This window comes from Eschrichtius robustus, chromosome 6 (genome assembly GCF_028021215.1).
Source record: "Eschrichtius robustus isolate mEscRob2 chromosome 6, mEscRob2.pri, whole genome shotgun sequence".
NCBI classification, from domain to species: domain Eukaryota; kingdom Metazoa; phylum Chordata; class Mammalia; order Artiodactyla; family Eschrichtiidae; genus Eschrichtius; species Eschrichtius robustus.
In genome coordinates this window covers 92111046-92138368 of record NC_090829.1, presented here as the reverse complement: position 1 = coordinate 92138368, position 27323 = coordinate 92111046, and the positions used below count along the sequence as shown (strand labels likewise).

Genomic DNA, 27323 nt, shown 5'->3' with positions numbered 1-27323 from the left:
TCCATAGCAACCTGGTGACATTTCAATCAGATCAGTTTTCCTTAGCTACCAAAGACTCCTTAACTTCTCTCCAGTTGCTATCTTTCTGACCTGTATTTAAGAAATGTAAAATTGATTTTACTTTCAGCTACAAGAAAAAGCTATAGTAGTTATTTAAAATTTTATATATTTGAAAACTTTTCAAATTATTTTTGCATATATTTTATCACTTTAAGAAAATTCATTTATGGGAAGACAGAGTATTCCAAAGTGAATTGAAAATGGTTTTCAGAATACTTAATCTAGTTGTCTTCCATAAGCATTGGCAGTCAAGAGCTGGCTAGTGGGAATCTTCTGTGGCATCTTAGAAATGCTTGTTTCTACTTGTTTGTTGTTAGTGCTTTTCAGTTTTTGGAAGTGTCTACGTGTATCTACTTGTAATTTAAAGTTCATTTTTATTAAGGAAATATGATTTCTAAAGTTAAGGTTGTGGGAGTTTGTTTTTTGCTTTTATGTCAGGTGTTTGGGATAACCTTCAGAGAAGGGTTCACACAATAAAAATGTACAATTGCAAAAAGAACTCACCGGGCGGATATCAAAGTAGTTATCTGTACAGTGGAATTTTAACTGAAAGGGAATGTCCTCTGGCAGGGGAACAATGGCACACAATCCCTTAGGAAGTCAATTATAAGGTATGTTAATCCTACCAAAATATTAACCTCATGATCTTCAGTGCCAGGGTGTATTCTCCACCCTGCAAGTTCAGCTAAAAATATGCCAAAAGGCAAATTTCATAAGATAATGAAATAAAAATGTGGACCTAAGTCTGTAAGATACAAATTAAAAAATAAAATCCCTAGCCAAATGTGAGTGTCTGACAAATCCTTTGCTCTCTTACAATTAGTAGCCTAGTCTTTTGGGATGTTCATAAAATAATGATTTAAAAAATACACATTGAGAAGGCATGTGGTTGAATGATTTACCCATCTGGTAATTTTTACTCTGAAAATTTTTTTCATATTTGTGAAGTTGATGAGTATAACTGTCCTATTGGTGGCTATGTCTTCTTAATATATAAAATAAAAAAACCTTATTATATCAATTACTGAAATAATTTTTTTATAGATTAGAATGTCTAAAAAGTTTTGGATTTCAAAGAGCAGTTTTATGAAAATAATAGTACTTCATATTTATTTTTAATTTCTTATATTAAACCAGTTTGAATTCAGTGTAACAATATGAACATAAGCTTAGTAGGTGATTGAATTGTATTAATATTAAATCTTTTGATTTTATGAAAAGATCTGTGTAGACTTTTTTTTTTGGGGGGGGGGAGAAGTTGAGAGTAAGGTTAGTTTTTTTTTTTTTTTTATAGTAATCTTTTATTTATTTATTTATTTTTGGCTGTGTTGGGTCTTCGTTTCTGTGCTAGGGCTTTCTCTAGTTGCGGCAAGCGGGGGCCACTCTTCATCGCGGTGCGCGGGCCTCTTCACTATCGTGGCCTCTCTTGTTGCGGAGCACAGGCTCCAGACGCGCAGGCTCAGTAGTTGTGGCTCACGGGCCTAGCTGGTCCGCGGCATGTGGGATCTTCCCAGACCAGGGCTCAAACCCGTGTCCCCTGCATTAGCAGGCAGATTCTCAACCACTGCCCCACCAGGGAAGCCCCTAGACTTTTAATAGAAACTAGCATCAGATCAATTTCCAGTTCCTTAAACAGTTTGACTAAACTAACATTCGTTATGATTTAAAGTGCATATAGCCTAAACTTTCCTTTGGTATGTTACTGCACTAGCACATTTGGCATTTGGATCAAGGGCATAGAGCTGTGGTTGCTGGGCACCATGACTGCTGGGCATGATGGATTCCAAGCCTCATGGCGTCCAGCTTTTATTTGCTTTGATTTCAGAAAGCTAGAGAATCTTGAAATGTTTGGATCTTAGACTCTAAGGCTTAGCGACCAGCCCTCAGTGCCCATACAGTAACTCCTAAAGTTTCTGTTTGAACATCTCCATTGATGGATAAATATCCAAGAGAGACTCACTTCACTTTCGGACAGATCTGATGGTTAGAGAGTGTTCCTGCATACTGAATACCTCAAATTGCCTCCTAGAAACATCTGTTAATTGATTCCCGTTTTAAACTCTGAAACAACTATATAAAATTATGTCTTTGATGCCTCTTCTTTATAAGACCCCAAAAGGATATGAAAAAAGCACATCTTTTCCAGAGTAATATTTTCATTGCCTTCAACCATTTTGCCCCTAACAGGGTTGCTTAGCTCCTGTCCATAATCTCTCAATGATCTGGTCTAGAGGCACTTTAGTTCTTTCTGTCCTCACTTGATAAGACAGACAGCACCAGGTAGAGTGGGCTCTCATTCCCTCTTGCTGGACAGTGTAGTTCTACTAAATTCGATTTCCTTTTGAGTACTTTACACTGCTGACTCATATTGCAATAAGTCATTTTACATGCTTTTTAGTTAAGGTAGGGATCCCCTGTTTGCTACTTTCAGACTTTTTTTATTCATCCCATTGATGCTACTCAGTTTAGACTAAGCGTTACATTTCAGTGATATAAAGGCAGATAGGGACTTCCCTCATGGTGCAGTGGTTAAGAATCCGCCTGCCAATGCAGGGGACACGGGTTTGAGCCCTGGTCCGGGAAGATCCCACATGTCGCGGAGCAGCTAAGCCCGTGCGCCACAACTACTAAGCCTGCGCTCTAGAGCTCACGAGCCACAACTACTGAAGCCCGCGCACGTAGAGCCCGTGCTCCGCAACAAGGGAAGCCACCGCAGTGAGAAGCCCGCGCACCGCAACGAAGAGTAGCCCCCGCTCGCCGCAACTAGAGAAAGCCCGTGTGCAGCAACAAAGACCCAGTGCAGCCCAAAATAAATAATAATAAATAAATAAATAAATAAATAAATAAATAAATAAATAAATAAATAAATAAATAAAAAGCAGATAAAGAGAAGATGATGATGGTTACTTATAAATTTGTGGATGTGCTTTCATCATTACCTACTCTTATTACTCCACAGTTAGAGGTTTTTTACTTGGACATAATGCTTGTTACCATGCATATTTTACTACTTGGTAAACATTCTCAATCATTGATGTAAAAGCAGGTTTTGATGTGGAGGATGACGGAGTGAAACCTGCTGGTACCTGTGGTGGCGTGAGGAATCTTTGGGGGAGGGGAGAAGATTTGTGAAGAAAGTTTGAGGACACCAAACCTCAGCTTTAATTTTTTTTAATTTTATTTATTTATTTTTGCTCTGCTGGGTCTTTTTTGCATCACGTGGGCTTCTCTAGTTGCGGGGAGTGGACTCTCTAATTGTGGCGTGTGGGCTCTCTAGTTGCGGCACATGGGCTCTAGAGAGGGCAGGCTCAGTAGTTGTGGCACGCGGGCTTAGTTGTGGTATATGGGATCTTAGTTCCATGACCAGGGATCGAACCCAGACCCCCTGCATTGGAAGCATGAAGTCTTAACCACTGGACCACCAGGGAAGTCTCCTCAGCTTTAATTTTGCTTCAGACCATTTCTATAGTACATTTCTTCTTCTAATTTTAAATCTTTATGTCACAACATAAGCAAACAGTTCTGTGTGTTTGTTGAGACTCTGCTGTATAGTTGAGCGTTCATGGGACAGAAACTATGTTGTTTTTTTGGAACCTTATACATTGAAATTTAGATGGCTTGCAGCTGCTTTGTAGTCTCTTTTTTTTAAAATGAATTTATTTATTTTATTATTTACTTTTGGCTGCATTGGGTCTTTGTTGATGCGCGTGGGCTTTCTCTAGTTGCGGTGAGCGAGGGCTACTCTTTGTTGCTGTGCGCGGGCTTCTCATTGCGGTGGCTTCTCTTGTTGCGGAGCACAGGCTCTAGGTGCACGGGCTTCGGTAGTTGTGGCACGTGGGCTCAGTAGTTGTGGCTTGCGGGCTCTAGAGCGCAGGCTCAGTAGTTGTGGTGCACGGGCTTAGTTGCTCTGCAGCACGTAGGATCTTCCTGGACCAGGACTCGAACCCATGTCCCCTGCATTGGCAGGCGGCTTCTTAACCACTGCGCCACCAGGGAAGCCCCTGCTTTGTAGTCTCTGAAAGACATTTCATATGGTATGTTGGGTATTGTCAGGTTTACATTAGCCTTAGCAACTCCTTCTCTCTTCCTGCCCCAATTCCCACCATCCTCTTTACCAAGCATTGGGTGACCCAAGTTTAAGGTGGTGGTGAGGGTGAGGTGGTCAGAGTTGAATCTTCAACTATGTTTTGCTCTGGGGGTGGGGGGAAATCATAGCTCAGGAAATAAATAGAAGAAAAGTATTGTTTGAGTTCTCATATTCGAAATTCAAAAGAGATTTTCCTCTTAACAGCATCTGTCCTCTCCTCTACCTCTGTTTATCTGATGTACCATTCTCAGTTCTGTGTAAAATTAGCACATATTCAGAATACTCAGTAAGCGCATTAAAATTATTGCTTTGGAGGAGTGGCCAAGATGACGGAGTAGGAAGACTATGAGCTTACCTCCTCCCGTGGGCACACTAAAATTACAGTTATCTACAGAGCAACTGTTGATGAGAAAGACTGGAAGACAAGCAGAAAAGATCTTCAACAACGAGAGATACAAAGAAGGAACCACAATGAGACAGGTAGGATGGGCTGAGATGTGATATAGTCAAGACCCATACCCCCGGGGGAGGGGGGGGCCTGCAAATGGGAGGATTACAATTACAATTGCAGAGCTTCTCCCCAAGGAGCCAGGGGTCCAAGCCTCACATCAGGATCCCCAACCAGGGGATCCTACCTCTGGAAGACGAGCTCCCAGAACACTGGCTTTGGAGGCCAAGTGGGGCTTACTTTCTGCAGACCGACAGCTGTGGGAAATAGAGACTCGGTTCCTAAAGGGCGAGCACAAAATCTCACACACTCCAAGACCTAGGGCAGACGTGGTAATTTGAAAGGAGTCTGAGTCGGACCCACTTTCTGATCATGGAGGGCACCCCAGAGAGGCAGGAGGCAACTGGGACTTACCCTGGGGACATAGACACTGGCAGCAGCCATTTTTGGGAGCTTGTTTTACTACAAGGAAACTGGAGCTGGGAAGCACCATTCTGGAATTCTCCCTCTGGCTTATTAGTACTGGGACTAGCCCCTCCCACCAGCCTGTCAGTGGCTCCAGCACTGGGACCCCTCCGGCCAGGGAACTGGCAGGGGGGTGGGGGGAGATGATGGGATGGGACACACATAGCCCCGCCTACCAGCAGCACAGCTGCCGTAAGATCCCCTGAGCCCACAGCTGCCCCAGGACCAAACCCTGTCCACCACTGGGGAGGCACTAACCCCAGGACCCCCTGGGCCTCAGCCCCATCTACCAGTGGGCCAACGCCAGTTCCGGGACCCCCAGGGCCTTGCAGCCCGAGACCCTCAGACCTACCTCTGCCAACCAGTGGGCCAGCATTAGCTCCAGGACCCAGCTTCACCCACCAGTGGATGGGCACCAGCCCCAGGACTACCACAGCCCCCCAGCCTGCCTTGTCAAGACCCAGCCCACCCACCAGCAGGCCAGCACCAGCCCTGGACCCACTCCCCAGCCCTGGCCCTGTACACGAGCAAGAGGATACCAGCTCTGAGATACCCTGGACCCCTCAGCCAGCCGTCCTGGGATCTAGCCTGTCACCAGTGGGCTGACACCAGCTTTGGGATACCCTGGACCCTACAGCCAGCAGTGTCAGGAAGCAGCCCTGCCCACCAGCCAGCCAACACTAGATCTGGGGCTCCTGATGCCACAGCCACCCACCCTGCGACCTGGCCCTGCCCACCAGGGGCTGGCATCCTCCAAATAAGGCAGAGCCTGGCAGCCAACCAAACTGGGGGCCAGCCCCACCTACCATACTGCCCACGGTAGTCAGCCAGCCACAAGAGAAGGACCCACGCAGCCCACATAGGGGGCACCCCTAAGACATATGGCTCTGGTGACCAGAGGGGAGTGTGCTTCTGGGACACATAGGATGTCTCCTACAAAAGGCCACTTCTCCAAGGTCAGGAACCATAAAGCAGCTTAACCAAATACATAGAAATAAAAGCAGCGTATTAGGCCAAAATGAGACAACAGAGGAATATGTTCAAAACAAAGGAACAAGCTAAAGCCCCAGAAGGACTAAGTGAAGTAGAGATAGGCAATCTGCTCAAGAAAGAGTTCAGGGTGGTGATCATAAAGATGATGAAAGAACTAGGGAGAAGAATGGATGCACAGAGTGAGAAGTTAGACGTTTTTAACAAAGAGAATATATAAAGAGCAACCAAACAGAGATGAAGAATACAATAACTGAAATGAAAAATAAACTTGAAGGAATCAACAGTAGACTAAATGATACAGAGAAACTGATCAGCGAGCTGGAAAACTCGCTGATCTGAGTGGAAATCACTGAAGCTGAACAGAAAAAGAGTGAAAAGAAATGAGGACAGTTTGAAAGAGACCACTGGGATAATGGGCCTACTAACATTCACATGATAGGGGTCCCTGAAGGAGAAGAGAAAGAGAAAGGGGCAGAGAGCCATATTTGTAGACATAATAGTTGAAAACCTCCCTAACCTGGAAAAGGAAACAGACATCCAGGTCCAGGAAGCACAGAGCCCCATACAGGATCAACCCAAAGAGGACTATACCAAGACACATAATTAAAATGGCAAAAATTAAAGATAAAGAGTGAATATTAAAAGCTGCAAGGGAAAAGCAACAAGTTGCATAGGAGGGAACTCCCATAAGAGTGTCAGCTGACTTTTCAGCAGAAACTCTGCAGGCCATAAGGGAGTGAAACAATGTATTTAAAGTAATGAAAGGGAAAAACCTACAACCAAGAGTATCTGGCAAGGATTTTATTTAGATTTGATGGAGAGATCAAAAGTTTTACAGACAAGCAAAAGCCAACAGTGTTCAGCACCACCAAACCAGCTTTACAAGACTGTTAAAGGGACTTCTCTTATCGAAAAAGAAAAGGCCACAACTAGAAACATGAAAATTACAAAAGGGAAAAAAGCTCATTGGTAAAGGCAAATATATGGTAAAGGTCGTAAATCAACCACATACAAAGCTAGTAAGAGGGTTAAATGACAAAAGGCGTAAAATCATCTATATCTACAATAATTAGTTAAGGCAAACAGAAACAAAAAATGTGAAATATGTAAAAAACAGTTTATTTTTATTGGAGTGTAGTTGCTTTACAATGGTGTGTTAGTTTCTGCTGTGCAACAAAGTGAATCAGCTATACGTGTACATATATCCCCTCCCTCTTGGACCTCCCTCCCACCACTCCTCCATCCCACTCATTAAAAAAACAAACAAACCCAGTAAGCATTGGGGGGGAGAGTAAAAATGCAGTAAAAATGTGTATGAGCTTAAGAAGTCAGCAACTTAAAGTAATCACGTATATATAGATTGCTATATATAAATCTCATGGTAACCACAAACCAAAAATCTATACTAGATACACATACAAAAAAAGGGAAAAGAATCCAAACATAACACTAAAGTTAGCCATATCACAAGGGAAGAGAGCAAAAGAAGAAGAAAGGAACAAAAAAGAACTACGAAAACAACCCTGAAGCAATGAACAAAATGACAAAAAGTACATACTTATTAATAATTACGTTAAACACAAATGGACTGTATGCTCCCATCTAAAGATGTAGAGTGGCTGAATGGAATATTGACCATAAAAAAGAATGAAATCTTGACATTTGCAATAACATGGATGGACCTAGAGGGTATTATGCTAAGTAAAATATGTCAGACAGAGAAAGACAAATACTGTGTGATTTCACTTATATGTGGAATTTGTAAAACAAAATGAATGAACATAACAAAATAGAAACAGAGTTATAGGTACAGAGGTACAGAGAACAAGGAGGTGATTGCCAGAGGAGAGGGGTTTGGGAAGAGGAATGAAATAGGTGAGGGAGATGAAGAGGTACAAACTTGCAGTTGCAAAATAAACGTCAAGGGTATGAACTGTACAGAATGCGGAATATAGTTAGTGACTATATATATATAATATCCTTGTATGGGGACATATAGTACTTTGACTTAGCATGGTGATCGTTTTGAAATGTATAGAAATAATGAATCACTGTTGAAATGTATAGAAATATTGAATCACTTAGGGATATAGTGTACAACATGCTAAATATAATTAACGCTGCTCTATGTTATATATGAAAGTTGTTAAGAGAATAAATGCTAAGAGTTCTCATCACAAGGAAAAATTTTTTTTTCCTATTTCTTTAATTTTATATCTGTATCAGATGATGGATGTTCCTTAAACTCATTGTGATAATCATTTCAGGATGTATGTAAGGCAAACCATTATGCTGTACACCTTAAACTTATACAGTGCTATATCTCAATTATATCTCAATAAAACTGGAAGGACGAGAGTCAATAAAATGGAGGGAGGGAGGGGAATGGGAGTGGAGTATGGGATAAAGGGAAGCTAATTAGTTAATTAAGACTGTCTTGTTAGCTACAGTGTTGAACTGTGTTGCAGATTTTATTATAAATGAATAGGCTACTATTCAAGTGTGTATCTTAGACTATATCTGGAGGATTCCCAAAAATTCATTATATGAAACTCTTGATGCTGGCTAGATTCATTGAAGACAATGAATCACATTCCAGAATCAGAATCTGAGATATATTACTATTCTTCCTGTTACTGTTCACCCCAAGTAGAGTAATTGAAGTAACTGTGTTGTCAAAGCAGGGATTGACATTTACAGAACACTGTATAAGCCTCCTTAGTATAGCTAATGTTTGGAAATATATTCTAGGTCTGATTTTACATTTAAATGATATTTCTTTCTTTGTATCCATCTTACCTCCAAAGTAAGAGACAAGTGCTTGTGTTGTTGCTTTTAAATTATAGCAAGGACTCTCTGGAATCAGAGTAACGATAGACTTCAACACTTTGGAGTTGAGGTTGTATGTGTTCGTTCATATGTGAACACATCACATATATTATTGTCAACTTTTATGAAAGGCCTGGGTCAAGTAAACTTATATGAGAGAGTTATGAAGAAAATAATTTCCAATATATTGTATGATACCCAACTCTTTGGTTCTTTGTGACTATTCCTATCTATAAAAGTAACTTAGGGTGCAAAGAAGATTCCCTTTAAAATTTATATTCAGGCTGTTACCAAAAAGAAATAATAAGTGTTGTAGAGAATATGGAGAAAAGGGAACCTGATATGCTGTTGGTAGGAATATAAATTGGTGCAACCACTATGGAAAACAGTGTATAGAGATTCCTCAAAAAATTAAGAACAGTACTACCATATGATCCAGTTATTCTACTTCTGGATATTTATCTGGATACAAAAACACTAATTCAAAGAGATATATGCACCCCTGCATTCATTGCAGCATTGTTTACAATAGCCAAGGTGTGGAAACAACTTGCGTCTACCAATGGATGAATGGATAAAGAAGATCACACACACACACACATACACACACGCAGACACTGAAATACTATACAGCCATAAAAAAATAACGTGAAACTCATTAATTGAATTTGCCATTCATTGCAACATGGATACCTATAGGGTATTATCCTAAGTGAAATAAGTCAGACAAATACTGTATGATTTCATTTCTATGTGGAATCTAAAAAATAAAATAAACAATAAGCAAAACAAAAACAAAATCATAGACACAGAGAATAGATTGGTGGATACCAGAGGGACAAGTGCTTGGGGGTACAGTGAAATGGGTAGAGGGGATCAACTGTATGGGGATGGATGGTAACTAGACTTACTGTGGTGACCACTTTGTAGTGTGTACAAGTATTGATTTATAACTTTATACACCTGAAGTTTATATAATATTATATACCAGTTTTGCCTCAATTAAAAAATGATATTCAGAATAACTTTCATGTCATTTTATTTTACTTTAGTTCTTTAAAAATTGGTTATTTTTCCAGAAATTTGTATGGTAACTCTCACTAAAGCAAAGCACTGTATTCCCAACTATTCCATGTTTTTTTTCCCTCCTCCGAAATGTAAGAAAAAAAATATAATTTCAGGCATGGAGAATGAATTGTGTGCTACTATCCACTTAAGTATAATAGCATACATAACAAACAAGGCATTGGAAATGCCCTTAGAATTGGTTTTAGAAGTCATATTAACATTATCCAGGTTTTCAGTGTTTTTGTTGAAACTTGAAACTTCTCTTTATAGGAAATATAAATTGAAAGAAAATTGCTGCTACAGGAGTACAGATTGAAAATTTAAACATCTTGACTTACTGAATGTCATGATGTGCCAAAATTTTTGAATAAATTTATTGAAATTAGGATTTGAAATAAAGTAAAATAAATCAGTGCTCTCTTTCATTTCTTTTCAGGGGCTTTATGTGTGGTCCACTACTTCTGGTTTTTTTTCTCTTATTACAACAACACTGCAAAGCATTCTACTTTCTTTTCTCCTCTTACTTCAGACACTAGCAATAATGTAGCTTAACACACCTGTTACATATTTTGTGTGCTGTGCCCCAATCCAGGTTTCACACCCATTTCTCATTCCGGAAGATGGAATAAGCTGATGGGCCAAGCCTGGGTTATATTTCTATCTCTGAAGCTTGAGTAGAATTAGTTCAATCCCACTCAGGGCACATGGACCTTGAGAAGGTGGAGTATTTTCTCAAAACTCGAAGTGCTTTTACCAGAAAATGGGAGATACACATATACCTTGCAGGCAAAAAACATATGTGTCTATAATTTCTGCTTAAGAAAAGCCAGTATAGAAAAACATACTTTTGTGGCTGATTATTCTCCCATTTAAATAAGGCATCTACAGTGATTTTCCATTTTAACTTGAAAGGTGACAAAACCTGATTTTCTTAACTATAAAAAAAGTTAAGATTTCAAAATACTTATTGGCAGCATCGAGAACCACGGCTGTTACAGATGTTTGCAGGGCGTACACCTTTCACCATTCATCTTGTAATTGGTGGCCTCTGTGGGTGTATAACACTGAGCTCTAAGGGTCAGTATGCTGGAATTAACCACAAAGGATAAACCCTTTGTCTGTCAATGGGAATACTTGGAGAATATGTCCTTTGATTTTTTTTTTTTTGATTGGTTTAATTTGAGCCAGATATTGTATATTACTTCAAATGACTGCCATAGGAGCAGAGGCACTTATTGAAGATTAGTGATCAGTGGAGCATGTATACTGTACAGACATTGTTGTTGTAGGGCATGGGCTTAGTTTTAATGGAAGACATAAATTTAATTGTTACTAGGTGTTTCTGGTGGGAGTGAGCATTTAAGGGAGAATTACTGTTTATAAATTCTCAACTGGCATTGGCCTGTCGTTTGCTAGTGAGTATATAATTTTCATATGGTTAGAATGAAGTAAGTTGATATTAGCTTTTTTAAAAATTAATAAACTTTACTTTTTAGAACACTTTTAGGTTCACAGCAAAATTGGATAGAAAGTACAGAGTTTCCATATACTCACTACCCCCTCCCCCCATGTAAACGAACATTAACTTTTTATTCAAGGTATTTATAAAAGTATTTAGAAGCACAAAGAAGTATTTTGTGTGCTTTTACTTCTGCAACTAGAAGTTGTCTTTCTCTGTCTTCAGACTAGAAAGGGGAAAGTGTTCTAGAGCCAAGAAGCATCCTCTGACAACCCCGAGAGTGAAGTTAGGCCCTTTTTTATGATCCTTTTCCAGCTGAATGTTGCTATTTACAATGGAAGACCAGAGGAAGGGTAGGGATCCAAGGTAACCTGGTCTGGAGCCCCCTGCTGTCAGATCAAACTGATTGATGGTAGTCCAGAAGAGCAGTATGCAGTAGGGGCAGTGCACTGACCCATAGTGGGAGCCCTGGGTTCTGGCCTAGCTCTGCCTGTAGCTTGCCGTGTGGTCGAAGGGGCTGAATTGAGTGACCTCTGACTGCCTGCAGCATTCTGTGATTCCACGACTGATTAGACGGTCCAGTAGGGGCTCATAACATCAAATCCTGCAGGGGCAGCAGTGTGGAGCCGCGGGGTGTTGTCCAGCATGGCCACAAACCAGCTGAAGGCCTTTTGTCCAGTCTCTTAAACCCTTTTGGGTCTGTCTTGGTTTCAGCTATGGAAATGTTGGGATTGGACTTCTCTGTTTCCCTCTAAGGAAAGTCTTTTGGATCTTTCTGGTTTAAAGTAGCCAATTACTGTATAGGATTATTTATCCTGGCAATAACTGCTTTGTGAATAAATAACTTCAAAAAGGGAGCATATTAACACTTTATTGTGGATCATTTTTGAGCAGACTCCTTTATGTCTTCATATCACGAATGTTCTTGCAATTAACATATCTGGAACCAGTCTTTCTGTTGCAAAGCTATTTGCTGGATATCCATTAGGCACACCTGAAAGGGACGGGGGCTCTTTCTGGATAGTATAGTTTTTTTGGTTTTTAATAACACAATGTAAATTTTAATAGAGATGTGCTTTTTAATATCACAAAATTTAAAATTACGCTTATATGTCTTTAAATTGTCTTTGTGCAATTTAGTGATAAAGGAAGAAAAGGGAAAGACTAGTGTCCTTTACTTCTCAGAACAGAATATTTTCCATTTAAAATTACGTAAATTGCTAACAGCTGACTTCCTTTTTTTTTTATCAAATGACTTTGGACTAAATTAAGAGTGTGATTTTCTGTATATTGTGAATTATTGTTGATTAAAGGAATCCTTTCTTACCTCAAAGGACAAGGCGGTCCTGAGATTCCTCCAGTGGGTTTCATTCACAGAACCCCTCCCTAAAGGTATAGGCTAATTCCTCAAGTGTGTAGGCCAAGGTTTGCTTGGGCTAAACCAGAGTAATGCATAGGCGCGATGTCCCACAGGGCTGGGATTATCTTAACCTTATATTTTCCAGCTCAGTGGCTTGATAGAGCTAAGGAATCTTCCCAAAGTACCTGGGGGTTCCCTGTCAGTGTTCCTCATGTAGCTGCTGGCAAGCATGTTTTTATACTCTTCCTGGAAGTGATACTCTTTCTGCCTTAAATGTGCAATTTCCCCTGCCTGAGAAGGTCAAAGGCACATTTATATAGTTCACAAGAGCATAAAAGAGGCTTTCAGCGCCTCCCTGCCAAGCCATCTGACTGGACTAATGCCTACTCATTTTCCGCCTCTACTTACGGAAACGGCAGAGATTCATAGTTCCACCATGGTCCCTGAAACAACAGTCTTATGGCATATGAACATTATAATAAAATATCATATTATCAAATCAGGTAATGTAGCTCGAAATTGGTAGGAGTAAAAAGTAGTTGTTCAGACTGTCAGAATTAAACGTATGTTAAAACTACCTAAATTAAAACAAAATCTACCTTTTGAAAAGCTAGCAATTTACTTAGTATCCAAATGTTGAGAATATTCAAAGCAAACTTCGGCATGTTCACAATATTACTTTATTAAATGCTTTTCTTCCACATAGTTTAACTCTAGTGAGCTTACTAACATTTACTGAGCACTTCCCTGTATGCCAAGACCTTTGTATTTATCATATCTTCCAATAATTTAAGGCAACCTTTAGAGGTGTAGGAATTGTTACCCTGATTTTGCAGATGAGGAATGGAGGCTCAGAGAGTCTCAGGCATTGGCCCACAATTGCAGGGGAGTGAGTAAATGAGGGGAACAAGTTTGGCCCTAAAGTCAGTATGCTTTGCAGAACACCATGCCGCGAACTGTGCTCTGCTGTATATGAGGCTATGGAGAGAAAAAAAAGAGCAAGTTGCATTACTTTCTCATTTGCCCGCATTTCACGTTCCACTTTCTGATGTGAGCCCTGCACTTCGACCAGATCTGCCTCCTGTCCCTTCCAGCATGCTTCTTCCCAGTATGCAACTTAGGCCCAGTCTCTGCCTGTGCCTGTGACACCCTTCTCCATCCCTTTTCTCCATATCCCAGTTTGCAGCTGGTGCCTTAGGTTGCAGCTTTTGTTTCCTGCATAAAGATTCCCTTGTGCAGTCTAACTTTTGGGGAATTCTTTGCTTACCATTTTGACATTATACATTTCTCTCTCTTCTTGTGTAACTGTGTGTGTGTGTGTGTGTGTGTGTGTGTATATGCGATTACCTAACTAGATCATCAGCTTCTAGAAAACAACTCTTATAATACCTTGTGCAGTGTTAATACATAGTAGGTCATTATTAATTTCTCAAACTGTAAAAGGTTATACCATTTGCATCTCTGTGCTCTTGGCATGTAGATAGGTGGAAGGTAGTTTTTAAAGCATAGTTTTATAATTGGTCAATATTGAGTACTGAAGGAGAGAGGATTTCCAAATCTTTCATCTTAGACCTATGTCTAACAGTGAATGCTAGAGTTTCTGTCTCTGCCTGCTGGTGTTTTCCAGCACCTTTCTGGAAATTCCAAACAGATGGACAGATCTGTAATGACTTGTAGTTACTTTGCTTTGCTGTTAGTATCTAGTGAACTCTTAGGACTTGTTTTGCCTTTATTACTATGTTTAAAGTTTCTTAACTGAAAGGCTCTGGGTCATGAGGAAATGCAGGGGTGGGGGTGGGAAGGTGATAAAAAGATACTTCAGATTTGCATTTTCTTTTAAGAAATTTCCATTCTCAGTATAGCTGACACTTGTAATTTCTGTTAAAGATTGGTGCCTGGCCAGAAATGCCTGTGAAATAGCTTTGGTTTAAGCTTCAACTATAAAGACACGGGAGGGTGGGTGATTTTAACAAGTGCTGTCTTTATTCATACTTTACATTGTCACTGTCATAAAATAAAGACAGTGAAAATATGAAGTAAAGGCAACTCTTGTTAAAAAGCATTTATATTATATATTTCCCTGCATTTATCTTTGTCTACATGAAGATAATTTATTTCAGCAAATGATTTAACCGGAGCTTATCATTTCTAGAAAAAAAAATCCTTTGTCCTCTGGTGTACCACAGTGACCTGAGGTATGGAATTCATTGGCCAAAATTGCATAACAGCCGGTATGCAATTTCAGTACTATATTATTTTGTAATGTGCCTGGTGCTACTACTGAGGAGATGAAAAGAATATTAATTACAGTGGGGTGAGTGGGAGACCTTATGCATATACATAAGGAGGCTTTAGTTAATGAGTTTTTTTGGACTAAAAATGTGATACATTTACGTAGAAGTAATAGCTCGGTGTTTGTATTTAAGTTTATTTATAAACAACCTTTACATTTCATTTGTAAACATGCAGTGTATAAAAGAGTGAATTGAGGAAAATATAAGAATTGTATTTATTTAAAGAAGTAATTTGAAGACAGGAAAAATCTTTTAAGAACACCTACTTTGTAAAGTGGAGATCGGAATACATATTGTTGGGAAAATGGAAGAAGCCAGTGGAAGATTTAGTGAAAGAGTGGATGTTAAGACTGTTATTTGGGACCTGGATTTATTTTGGCTTTCAGAGGTCATGCTTACTCTTAGATTAGAAATGCAGCCTCTTTCAAAGCATAAACATAATTGAAAAAAATAATTTTGAAATTTGCTTTCTTGGGTTCTCCATTTGGTTTTCTTCAGGTGTAAAAGCATGAGTATTCTATTTTCAGGAAGATGAGGAAAAAAATCTATTTCCTTTTCTAGCAGTTTGGCTATTTTTGTTGTTGTTTCTGGCTCCATAAACGGAGAGGCATCTGTACCGTGCATTGTATCATGCCCAGCAAGTTTTTTTTCATTTGAATGTAATTGTTCCTTAGCAAATAATTGCAGTCCAGAATGACTTTTATTGAGCTTGATTGAATTAGGGTTATGTATGAAAATGAGTTAGTTAAAGCTTAATCTATTACCCAGAGAAATGATGAAAACATCAGAAAAGCAGTCATTCATGGGGATTAAATATTCTTCCATGTAAATGGGCAACATGGTTGCCTGGAGTCCCTTCTGCACTGACTAGGTTGTAGTGACATTAGGGTGCAAAACATACAGTGTTGGCATAGAAGGGGATCTTGTCATGATGTGCCTTTGAATGTTACACTGGACATTAACACTAATGAGGGAGCCTGCCTCGTTATAAGAAGTGGCGCCTCACCTTTTGTAGTATAATAAGCTTTCAAACCATAGGACCCCAAGCGGGGGGGCAATGTGTAAACTGCCAGAAAGCCAGCTGCTTTGGGATATTTCAGTGGTTGCTGAGGCCAGATCTTTAAGATGGGTTTTTCAGATGCCAAGTCAGATACCCTATTTGTGGTTAAGAGGTAAAGAGGAGAGAACTCAGCGTTAGCTCTCCCATCTGCCATCATGATCTCAGAGGGCATCCTGAGCTGTGCCAGGTCCGTCCTGGCTAGGTGTGCATCCTGGGGGAAGCAGTGTTGTGGTGGGAAGCGGGCCTTGCAAAGGGAGGAGGAGCCCGTTACGGAGCAGACTCTTAATGAGGCCGTGGGAGCTAAGTGTGGGCAGTCAGGAATCCAAGGCCCTGTGTGGATGGGAAGTGAGGGTTAGGAGGAAGCCGTAGTGTGACCCAGAGAACACAGACAGGCCTGGCGTGGCTCAGTTGAAGATCTCTCCTGGCTGTGGTCTAAGGGCACGCTCAAGTCACCATTCTGCAGGGTTGTATTCGCCCCTTAGACATTTCCCGTTCCTGCCCGCCTGTCCTTCTGACACCTCACACAGCCACCCATTTCCATCAAATCAAAGCACTTTTGAAGTACTGGTAACTTAAATGCAGAACAGCTTATGCTGAAACTGCTTTTCTGAAGCTACTCGTGTGGGCATTTGTAATAGCCAGATAAAATCTGGAGTTTGGCTGTCAGAGAACTCAAAGGGAGCCTGTCTCAGGCAGGATCTTCAGCCTTGAAATTGACCTCTGCTCTGTGGCTGATTCCCTGGCTCCCCCACCTCCTAGTCAGTGAAGTCCAACATGATTTCTTTGTTATCCTGAGTTTTAAAACCCATATTGGCCACAGCACAGTCAGCCTCCTCCCTCTCCCTCCCTACTCTATCCATAGATAGTTGCATCCCAGGTGATAAATTATTGAAAAGTAATCAAAATATAGATATGGTCCATTTTGGGGGTATATATTTGATTATAGAAACAAACAAGTGTGTAAGGGTACCTTAAGATTAGTGAGAGTTTGTTTTTGAGCTCCTAAAAGAACTTCTGTATATAGGATATACTAGCATATTTTATTTCTCAGATAGCATGCACTCACTTCTTAAACTAAAATGTAGGGGCTTCCCTGGTGGTGCAGTGGTTAAGAATCCGCCTGCCAATGCACGGGACACGGGTTCAATCCCTGGCCTGGGAAGATCCCGCATGCCACGGAGCAACTAAGCCTGTGCACCACAGCTGCTGAGCCTGGGCTCTGGAGCCCGTGAGCCACAACTACTGAAGCCCGAGCGCCTAGAGCCCGTGCTCCACAACAAGAGAAGCCACCGCAATGAGAAGCCTGCACACCACAACAAAGAGTAGCCCCCGCTCGCCACAACGAGAGAAAGCCCGCGCGCAGCAACAAAGGCCTAACGCAGCCAAAAATAAAATAAATAAAATAAAATAAATAAATTAAAAAAAACCACTAAAATGTAAGCAAATCTCTAAACCAAAATAAGAATTATACCCACACTATCAGAATTAATGTTGGACCCTCCTCTCCCAGTTTTAGCAGTATTAATTATATACTGTTTGTTTTTTTAGTTTATACCAATTTATTTACTTGACAGTTATTTATAGATATTCATGATTTTTGCCTATTTATTAACTTTTTATTTTAATGGTTCTTCTCTATACTGGCTTTTATGGATTTATATGAAGAAAAAGTATGGAAATAAATATATGAGATAGTGCATGTGATTTTCTTAAAACAGCAGTTTTAAAAAAAAAATTATTTATTTTATTTATTTATTTTTGGCTGTGTTGGGTCTTCATTGCTGTGCGTGGGCTTTCTGTAGTTGTGGCGAGTGGGGACTACTCTTCGTTGTGGTGCGCAGGCTTCTCATTGCGGTGGGTTCTCTTGTTGCGGAGCACGGGATCTAGGTGCGTGGGCTTCAGTAGTTGTGGCGCATGGGCTCAGTAGTTGTGGCTCGCAGGCTCTAGAGCGCAGGCTCAGTAGTTGTGGTGCACGGGCTTAGTTCCTCTGCGGCATGTGGTATCTTCCCAGACCAGGGCTCGAACCTGTGTCCCCTTCATTGGCAGGCGGATTCTTAACCACTGAGCCACCAGGGAAGCCCAAAACAGCAGTTTTAACGTTAGTTGCCTAGTTTATGATAATTAAGGATAGACTTTTATATCATTTATTTAATCAGTTTTTGGAATTGTACACTTCCTTGATAAAAACATAGGCACTTAACTTGAAAGTATTCATGTGTCCTTTGTAGCTTTCGTCAAAGATCTGGATTTATTCTTTCATCCATACCCTTGTTGTAAAAAATGTGGATGAATGAGTAGTATCTTGTGTGAAGCCACGTCAGGCCGTTTAATATTTTATTTATTCTTTCAAGCTGTTGTTTTCTTCTGTAGCACTGGGTGACAACTGAATCATCTAAGTCTAGTTAGGATTACTCAGATGAATCATTACACATTTTTGATATTTAATGTGTAAGAGCCAGTTCTTCCATATTGTAGTGGCTGATTAGGGAAAAAAACTTTAGCCAAGCCATAAAATGACTAACAGTATTGATCAAGCTGTAAGCCAGTAAGTGATATCTGATTTCTAGTGTGTGTTATAACCTGCTGTTTGTAAGGAAATATATTGTCATAATCTGCAGGAGGGTAGGAAATTGTCTCTCTTAGTTGAGTGTGAATTTAGTATTACCATGAAGCACTTGAGAAGCTGAATAAATGTCTCAGAAACTGAAATAACTTAATTTTAAAAAAGGTACAGTTTAAGTGTATGTCTGTATTTGCAGTATTAATGTAAAATGTTCATTTAATTTGTATACTCTTGTTGATTTTGATCCTCTTATATTTATTTCATCATATGTAGCTAGAAAGTAATTTTTTAGTTACAGCTTTTCTCTATTTGTATGTGTTCCCCCCACTCCCCACCTTAAAAAAAAACTATCTTGGTTTCACTTGTTATCTTTAAAACATTTAAAAGATAAAATATAAGATATTAACATCTGAGCCACAGCTTAACTGTATGGGTTGGGCTAGTCATTTCAAATAACTTGAATTTAGTCAGGATGTCAATATAATTTCATGTTTTTCCAGAGAATTCACCTGTAACTCTACACCTGAATTTAGTCAGAAAGCTAAGAGGTGATTGCCTGTAATTCTTTGTCTCTGTAGCTTTAGTCTCAGAATTCCCATTGAGTGATTTTAGTGACTATCGTTTTTGTTAAATTAAAGTTGACAATAAACACTTTAGGTCCTTTTTTCCTAAATAGTGTTAGTAGAGGGATGTTTAATAATTTTCCTGATTTTGATTGCTTGGCTGTTAATTCATCTTATTTAGGGATTATTTTGGTAAAGGAGAATAAGTGTCAGCTTTGTTTGAAAGGGCTTCCTGGCTCACCATTTTAATCACTTTGCTATGGGTCCTTCACAGAATTCTGCTGCATCACAGAAGCTGGAAGTTCTGATGTTCCATTGAAATCACAATGGAAAGTCTTGACTTGACCGGTAAGAGCAGCCCTGCAGGTGCATCTTACTTACTTATCTGGAAGCAGTGAAACAGTCAGGAGCTAAGTGATAACAGAGCTGGTCTCAACTTTTTCCCGTCTGATGGATTCACCTTCCGTATTGATCAGAGAAGTGTGATAATTGTGTATTTTTTTGGTCAATTTTATTAGTATTTTTTAAGTGACACTTTAATCTCTATCATCAAGTAAGTTAAATTTTCCTTTAAAATCATGAATTTTAAAAAATTAACTATTTCATAATCTCTGGTTTGTTTCTCCACAGTAATGGGCTGTTGGTGAAAGTCCATTTATTGAAGTCCTAATTATCTAGAGAATACATACCTAAATAAATATTACATTGGTCTGTTCCCCCAAAGCCTTTTTTTGTATTGCCTGAAAAAGTTGAGATTTTAAAATATATACATGTGGCAAATTATATCAAACTTTGAAACTCACAGATACTATAATTTTGTCCTCTTGTATATAAGTTATATTCAAAACTGCTTCTTTAGGAATATTTTAAGATTAATTTTGGTCATGGTTACTTAAATGCATAGAGTTTTCTCAGTCTGGGAATGAAAATGTGTGATTGCTTTACTGATGTTTGAATACTTTATGGTGAACTGATTTATAAGACCAAGGAATTTAATATAAATTAAAATTAACAGAAGTAGTAAATATTGTTTAGTTGCAATTTTTAGGACATGAACTTATTTTTCAATTTTTTATTCATCGAAATCTTAAATCTTTTCTGTTCTTAAGTATAGTTTTGATAGCTTATTAGGTCCGTCTAGAATATCTGTGTCTACCTTTTTTGTTTTAGTAAGTATATGACTGAATGTTGCTTTTATGATATGAGTATAAATATAAGGCCTCTGAACCATTCTTCTGAACGTTGCAGTCTAGAATTGTACACATTGTAAAAATAAATGCCATTTAGCTTGTGTGTTTACTAGGATATTGGAACAACAACAAAATCTTACTGCCAGTGAGAAGATTGGGATTTAGTTATTTTTCCTCCTTTCTGTGCTATCCTTTAAGGCACAATGAAGTTAGAAATATAAATTCTGGATTTACAAATGCCAGTTAGGATACAGTTGATTATGGTTTTACTGGGTCAGCAGAATAGACTACAGAATATTTGAATATCTATACTGAAATGTCAAATATGTTCTCGATTACTAATCCTAAAGGCAGTTGAGTATAGTGAGATACAAAGAAAATTAAATTTGTGGCAGTATTCTTAGTTTTCTGAATATGAATACATATATAGAAAGTAAAGCAGGACCTTTTAAATTACCTATTCAGAAAACTAAATCATTAATCAGTAGTTGTTGGCAGTCTTGACTTAAGTAGCCATCTCATCTATGATCTCTAAATGTTAATCAGATTATTTTAATACAATATTTTTATTGACTGTAAGCAGAAATTGGCAAAAAGTGCTGATAAAATTTAAAAAGACTGAGACTTTATACTTCTAGCATAAATATATATTCATCTTAAATACAGTATTAACTAACAGAAAATTGCCATACAAAATGAGGAGTAATTTAGGAAACTAATTTTGGAAAATGTTACCGAGCAAAGTGATGCCAGGGTTCAGTAAATCTGGGAAACATGCTATTTTAGTTAGCTTAGGCAAAGTTTTGTTTAATTATCCAGAGTCCCCAAGTCTTAGTGGTTTATAGCAGTAAAGTTTCTTTCTCGCTCATGTTCATGTTCTTGATGAATCTGCTGCCACTCTGCTCCATACCCTCTTCATTCCTGGACCAAAGCTGAAGGACAACCTCTCTGGGATGCTTAAGTCTTGTGGCAGAAGGAGAAAGGAATGATGGTGGAGTCTGGGCTCTTTAAACTGCTGCTGAGAGGTGGTATATGTCACTACCTCTTATATTTCATTGGCTAAAGCGTGTCACATGGCCAACTCATGTCATAGGATAGGAGTCGCCTTTTAAGAGGGGCGGGGTAGGGGAAGGCTGATAGGAAGGCATAATGCATATTTTAAGTATAATATCTGCATAATCCTGTCTAGGGTTCTTCTAGAAAGACAGAATGCACCTAGTATGTTAAGCTTCCAGGAAGTCCTGTGGTAAATGAATCTGTTTAACGTGGAAAGTTATTTGACTATGAATCCTCTTGTAATTACGTGGAACACATTGAGCTTTGAAACCCTGTGACAAGTTTTAAGGAATGAGGAGTTGATACAAGTCAAGAGTTTCATTAAGTTTTGAACATTATCACTTTTCCACTATGCAATAAGTGGAAATACAGTCTGTATTAAAGTTACTTACCTTATTGTTTTATAAGTTGTTTTAAAATGAATGAAAATTACTGCAGACTGGACCCTCTGCGGTTTGCATACAGAGTTAGAGAAGGGAAATAATGATTCTCCTAATAACTTCTTACCTATGTTTACTAAGTTACAGAACTTTTGACAGATGTTATCTAATTTGACATAGAGGAAGAGCATGAGAAAATGGGTACTTTGCTTTTTCCAGTAGTAATACAATAATTTTACCATGTAATGGTACCCAAATGCTTCTACTTAAGATCAATTTAAGGAATCATTCTAGAGAGAAAAAATGCAGATACTATAGGGTGGTTAACAATTGCATCCCGTGGGTTTTCTGATGTACTTCACTCGAGGTCGTATTCACTATACAGTGATTGCATTATTCTCTTTCCTAAGTTTTCTGGAAAATTGCTAGGCAGTATGAACTCAACCAATGTTGATTTGATTAATCCCACAGGTTTTATAAAACATTGCTACCAGACCTGTGTGGACTAAGATGATTTAAATATCAAGGAGTATATAAACAATGCTTTGTTTGATAGTTCATAGTTCTTTAAGATTGGGGAAAAGGAACATTCTTACACATCTGTGGATTCACAGAAACTTAGGCATAAACCGTAGTTCTGGAACTTTTAAATTGAAAGAATTTGGGTGTTTATGTAACCTCTCTGAAATTTTGTTTTCTCATCTTAATATCGGATAATGATCTCTACCTTGTGGAATTCTGATAATTAAATAAGGGAATTATGTTGAGTGTTGATACACTGCCTGGCACATGGGATGCAGTCAAGAAATGGTAGTTAAGAAAAATGTGATCATAGTTCAATAATCTTGAATGCACTATAATATACCTTTATTACAGTGTATGTATGTCTAAACTGTGTTTGCATATTTATATTTACACACACATACTTCGAGTTTTAACAAATTGTCCTGAATGCATAAGAGCCTATATAGTCTACAGTTACCACTGAAAGGGTGAATCCTGTAGAAATACTAGTCACCCTATGATCTAATAAATCACTTCTTGCCACTGAGAACATAGAAATCCTAAGGACAGAGTGATTACCAAAGGTGGATATATGGCCTTGACTCTGGATATTAATGAGGTCAGCATCAAGGAAATCAAATTTTATATAATCTCGATGCACAAGGTACAAGAACAGGAGACAGTGCCACAGAAATTTTCTTCACCATGTAGAGCAAATGCTGTTTGGTTTCAAAAGAATCAGCATTTCTATTTCAAGATTTTTATGCTGCTGTTTTCCAGTGAAGGTGAGATTATTTAGATTCCTTCGAGGACTTCTCTGTTGGCATTGTCCCCTTGCACTCAGAATCAGGACAACAGAGGATATCTCTTAGGGGTTCAAAGCTTTATGCTATTTCCAAATGACAATTTAATGTAGAACAACACACACATAATATAAATAATTTTGGAGTGAATTATTCTTCAAATTGCTCCAGGCACTTCTCTTCATAAACGAATCATTGTTGCAACAATTATCAGTTACATATTCAGCTGGATTTTTTGTGTGTTTGTTTATTTGGCTGCGCCGGGTCTTAGTTACGGCACGTGGGATCTTCGTTGGCGCGTACAGTATCTTTTAGTTGCGGCATGCGGACTCTTGGTTGTGGCACGAGAACTCGTAGTTGCGGCATGCATGTGGGATCTAGTTCCCTGACCAGGGATCAAACCCGGGCCCTCTACACTGGGAGCGCAGAGCCTTAACCACTGGACAACCAGGGAAGTCCCCTCAGCTGGATTATTGATAGAGTAAAACTGTTTCAGAAATACAATCTTTTAATTTTTAGAGATTATATAGTCTGCTTGGGCTGCCATAACAAAATACCACAGACTGGGTGGCTTAAACAGCAGATATTTTTTAACAGTTCTGTAGGCTAAAAGTCCATGATAAAGATGCTGACAAATTGTGTCTCTGGTGTGGTTTCTCTTCCTGGCTTATGGACAGTTGCCTTCTTGCTGTGTCCTCACATGACCTTTTCTGTGTGTGTGTGTGTGTGTGTGTGTGTGTGTGTGTGTGTGTGTGTGTGTGTGTGTGTAGAAAGTGTGCTCTGGTTACTTCCCCTTCTTAAAAGGACACCAGTTCTATCAGATAATGGCCCCACCCCACCCTAATGACCTTACTTAACTTTTACCTTCTTCTAGGGTCTATCTCCAAATATAATCACATTGCGCTTTGAGGTTTCATCATATGAATTGGAGGGCAACCAGTTCAGTTCATCCCAGAGGTAATTGTTTTTCTGTGCCAAAGAGTGAAGTGAAAGTTAAAAAAAAAAAAAAAAAAAAACTTTCTATGTTATTTAATCTATAAACAAGAAAACCTGGTTTATTATAGTCATCTAAGACTAAAAATATCTTTGGATCCTTGAGATGGGAGACGTTTGAAATTACTGAATTCATATTTCTTCCACTTTGAAGTCACTGTGCATGAAAAAGTGTCTTTCAGTTGAAGGGATCAAATCTAAGAACTTGAAAATTAGAGTGTTTTGTATGATGGAGGAATTACATCATTGTAAAAATCGATTTCCATGTGTATTCATTGTTATCTAGGAATGGAATGTATTTGAAAATTAGGTTGAGGAATAAGACAATTTCTCTTTTGAGTTATATCTGTTTCTGCTTACTATAATCAAGCCAATTCACATTTTTTCAAGGCTATATTCTTTTACTTTGTGAATCAGTTGTGAATTCAACAGGGAAATGGCATACTCTTAAAGATTCTGGAAAACAGAAAGAAGAGATTGTTTATTTGAAATAAAGCCAGCAGAAGCCATGGAGTCCTAAATCTGCTATTCTACCTGTTTATTTTCCTGCTTCCCTCGCTCTCTTTTTTTATCCACTTTCTTCTTCCTCCTCCTTTCCCTTCTTTCCTCTGATATCAGCTCTTGAGCTGCTAATCATTGTATTTCTCAAGTATGATAGTCTAAGTGCAATTATTTGAACATGTGTATAGTACTTCTTTCTATTACACAATAGGAACTTTTTCTATTAGGTAAGTCAGTTGATGGGTGTTTGGGATTAGTGATGGGTAATAGCATTGATGTAGGCTCAGCTTAACTCTTTGTTTTATCTTTAAACTTTTTCTAATATGTGTGTTCTGTGTCACTAGAATAATTTCAGTTTCTGGTGATTTGATGCCTTTATAAAAACAAAACATACTCCAAAGGAAACAAACCTTTGAGACGTGTACCTTTGTATAAAAATAACTTTAAATTGATTTGTAATTTTTTTTTCTCATCTTGTGTGTTTATAGACTAAAGGATAAGCTCTTGAGCACTGATCTAATTTTGTGGATGACAGTTTAATTGGTTGAAAATTATTTTAACTCATTTATCTACCCTTGTTTTTTTTTGAATTTTATTTTATTTTCTTATACAGCAGGTTCTTATTAGTTATCTATTTTATACATATTAGTGTATATATGTCAAACCCAATCTTCCAGTTCATCCCCCGCCCCCCCTCCCCCACCGCCGCTTTCCCCCTTTGGTGTCCATCCTTTTGTTCTCTACATCTGTGTCTCTATTTCTGCCTTGCAAACCGGTTCATCTGTACCATTTTTCTGGATTCCACATATATGTGTTAATATACGATATTTGTTTTTCTCTTTCTGACTTACTTCACTCCGTATGGCAGTCTCTAGGTCCATCCACGTCTCTACAAATGACCCAATTTCGTTCCTTTTTATGGCTGAGTAATAGTCCACTGTATATATGTATCGCATCTTCTTTATCCATTCATTTGTCGATGGGCATTTAGGTTGCTTCCATGACCTGGCTATTGTAAATAGTGCTGCAGTGAACACTGGGGTGCATGTGTCTTTTTGAATTTTGGTTTTCTCTGGGTTTATGCCCAGTAGTGGGATTGTTGGGTCATATGATAATTCTATTTTTAGTTTTTTAAGGAACCTCCATACTGTTCTCCATAGTGGCTGTATCAATTTACATTCCCATCAACAGTGCAAGAGGGATCCCTTTTCTCCACACCCTCTGCAGCATTTGTTGTTTGTGATTTTCTGATGATGCCCATTCTAACCAGTGTGGTGTGATACCTCATTGTTGTTTTGACTTGCATTTCTCTAATAATTAGTGATGTTGAGCAGCGTTTCATGTGCCTCTTGGCCATCTGTATGTCTTCTTTGAAGAAGTGTCTATTTAGGTCTTCTGCCCATTTTTGGATTGGGTTGTTTGCTTTTTTAATATTGAGCTGCATGAGCTGTTTATACATTTTGGAGATTAATCCTTTGTTGATTCGTTTGCAAATATTTTCTCCCATTCTGAGGATTGTCTTTTCATCTTGTTCACAGTTTCCTTTGCTGTGCAAAAGCGTTGAAGTTTCATTAGGTCCCATTTGTTTATTTTTGTTTTTCTTTCCATTACTCTAGGAGGTGGGCCAAAAAAGATCTTGCTGTGGTTTATGTCAAAGAGTGTTCTTCCTATGTTTTCCTCTAAGAATTTTATGGTGTCCGGTCTTATGTTTAGGTCTTTAATTCATTTTGAATTTATTTTTGTGTATGGTATTAGGGAGTGTTCTAATTTCATTCTTTTACATGTGGCTGCCCAGTTTTCCCCATACCACTTTTGAAGAGACTGTCTCTTCTCCATTGTATATCCTTGCCTCCTTTGTCATAGATTAGTTGACCATAGGTGCGTTAGTTTATCTCTGGGCTTTCTATCCTGTTCCATTGATCTATATTTCTATTTTTGTGCCAGTACCATATTGTCTTGATAACTGTAGCTTTGTAGTATAGTCTGAAGTCAGGGAGTCTGATTCCTCCAGCTCCGTTTTTTTTTTCCCTCAAGACTGCTTTGGCTATCCGGGGTCTTTTGTGTCTCCATGCAAATTTTGAAATTTTTCTGTTCTAATTCTGTAAAAAATGCCATTGGTAATTTGATAGGGATTGCATTGAACCTGTAGATGGCTTTGGGTAGTGTAGTCATTTTCACAATGTTGATTCTTCCAATCCAAGAACATGGTATATCTCTCCATCTGTTTGTGTCATCTTTAATTTCTTTCATCAATGTCTTATAGTTTTCTGAGTACAGGTCTTTTACCTCCTTAGGTAGGTTTATTCCTAGGTATTTTATTCTTTTTGTTGCAGTGGTAAATGGGATTGTTTCCTTAATTTCTCTTTCTGATCTTTCGTTGTTAGTGTATAGGAATGCAAGAGAGTCCTGTGTATTAATTTTGTATCTTGCAACTTTACCAAATTCACTGATTTGCTCTAGTAGTTTTCTGGTGGCATCTTTAGGATTATCTATATATAGTATCATGTCATCTGCAAACAGTGACAGTTTTACTTCTTCTTTTCCAATTTGTATTCCTTTTATTTCTTTTCCTTCTCTGATGGTCTTGGCTAGGACTTCCAAAACTATGTTGAATAATAGTGGTGAGAGTGGACATCCTTGTCTTGTT

The 27323-nt window shown here is 38.6% G+C and overlaps 1 protein-coding gene across 14 annotated transcripts in view; it reads left to right on the top strand.

Annotated features, from left to right (window-relative positions):
• BBX (BBX high mobility group box domain containing) overlaps nucleotides 1-27323 on the top strand; it is a 280074-nt gene that overhangs the window by 97736 nt on the left and 155015 nt on the right. For 10 of the 14 annotated variants that reach the window (XM_068546806.1, XM_068546805.1, XM_068546790.1 and 7 more), the window contains one exon: nucleotides 19524-19597. The exons of 3 other annotated variants lie outside the window; for them this stretch is intronic. The gene's annotated coding sequence lies outside the window, so the exon portion shown is untranslated. Of the gene's footprint in view, nucleotides 1-19523; nucleotides 19598-24117; nucleotides 24140-27323 lie in introns of those variants that run through there. One more of the 14 variants, XM_068546804.1, reaches the window with a different exon arrangement.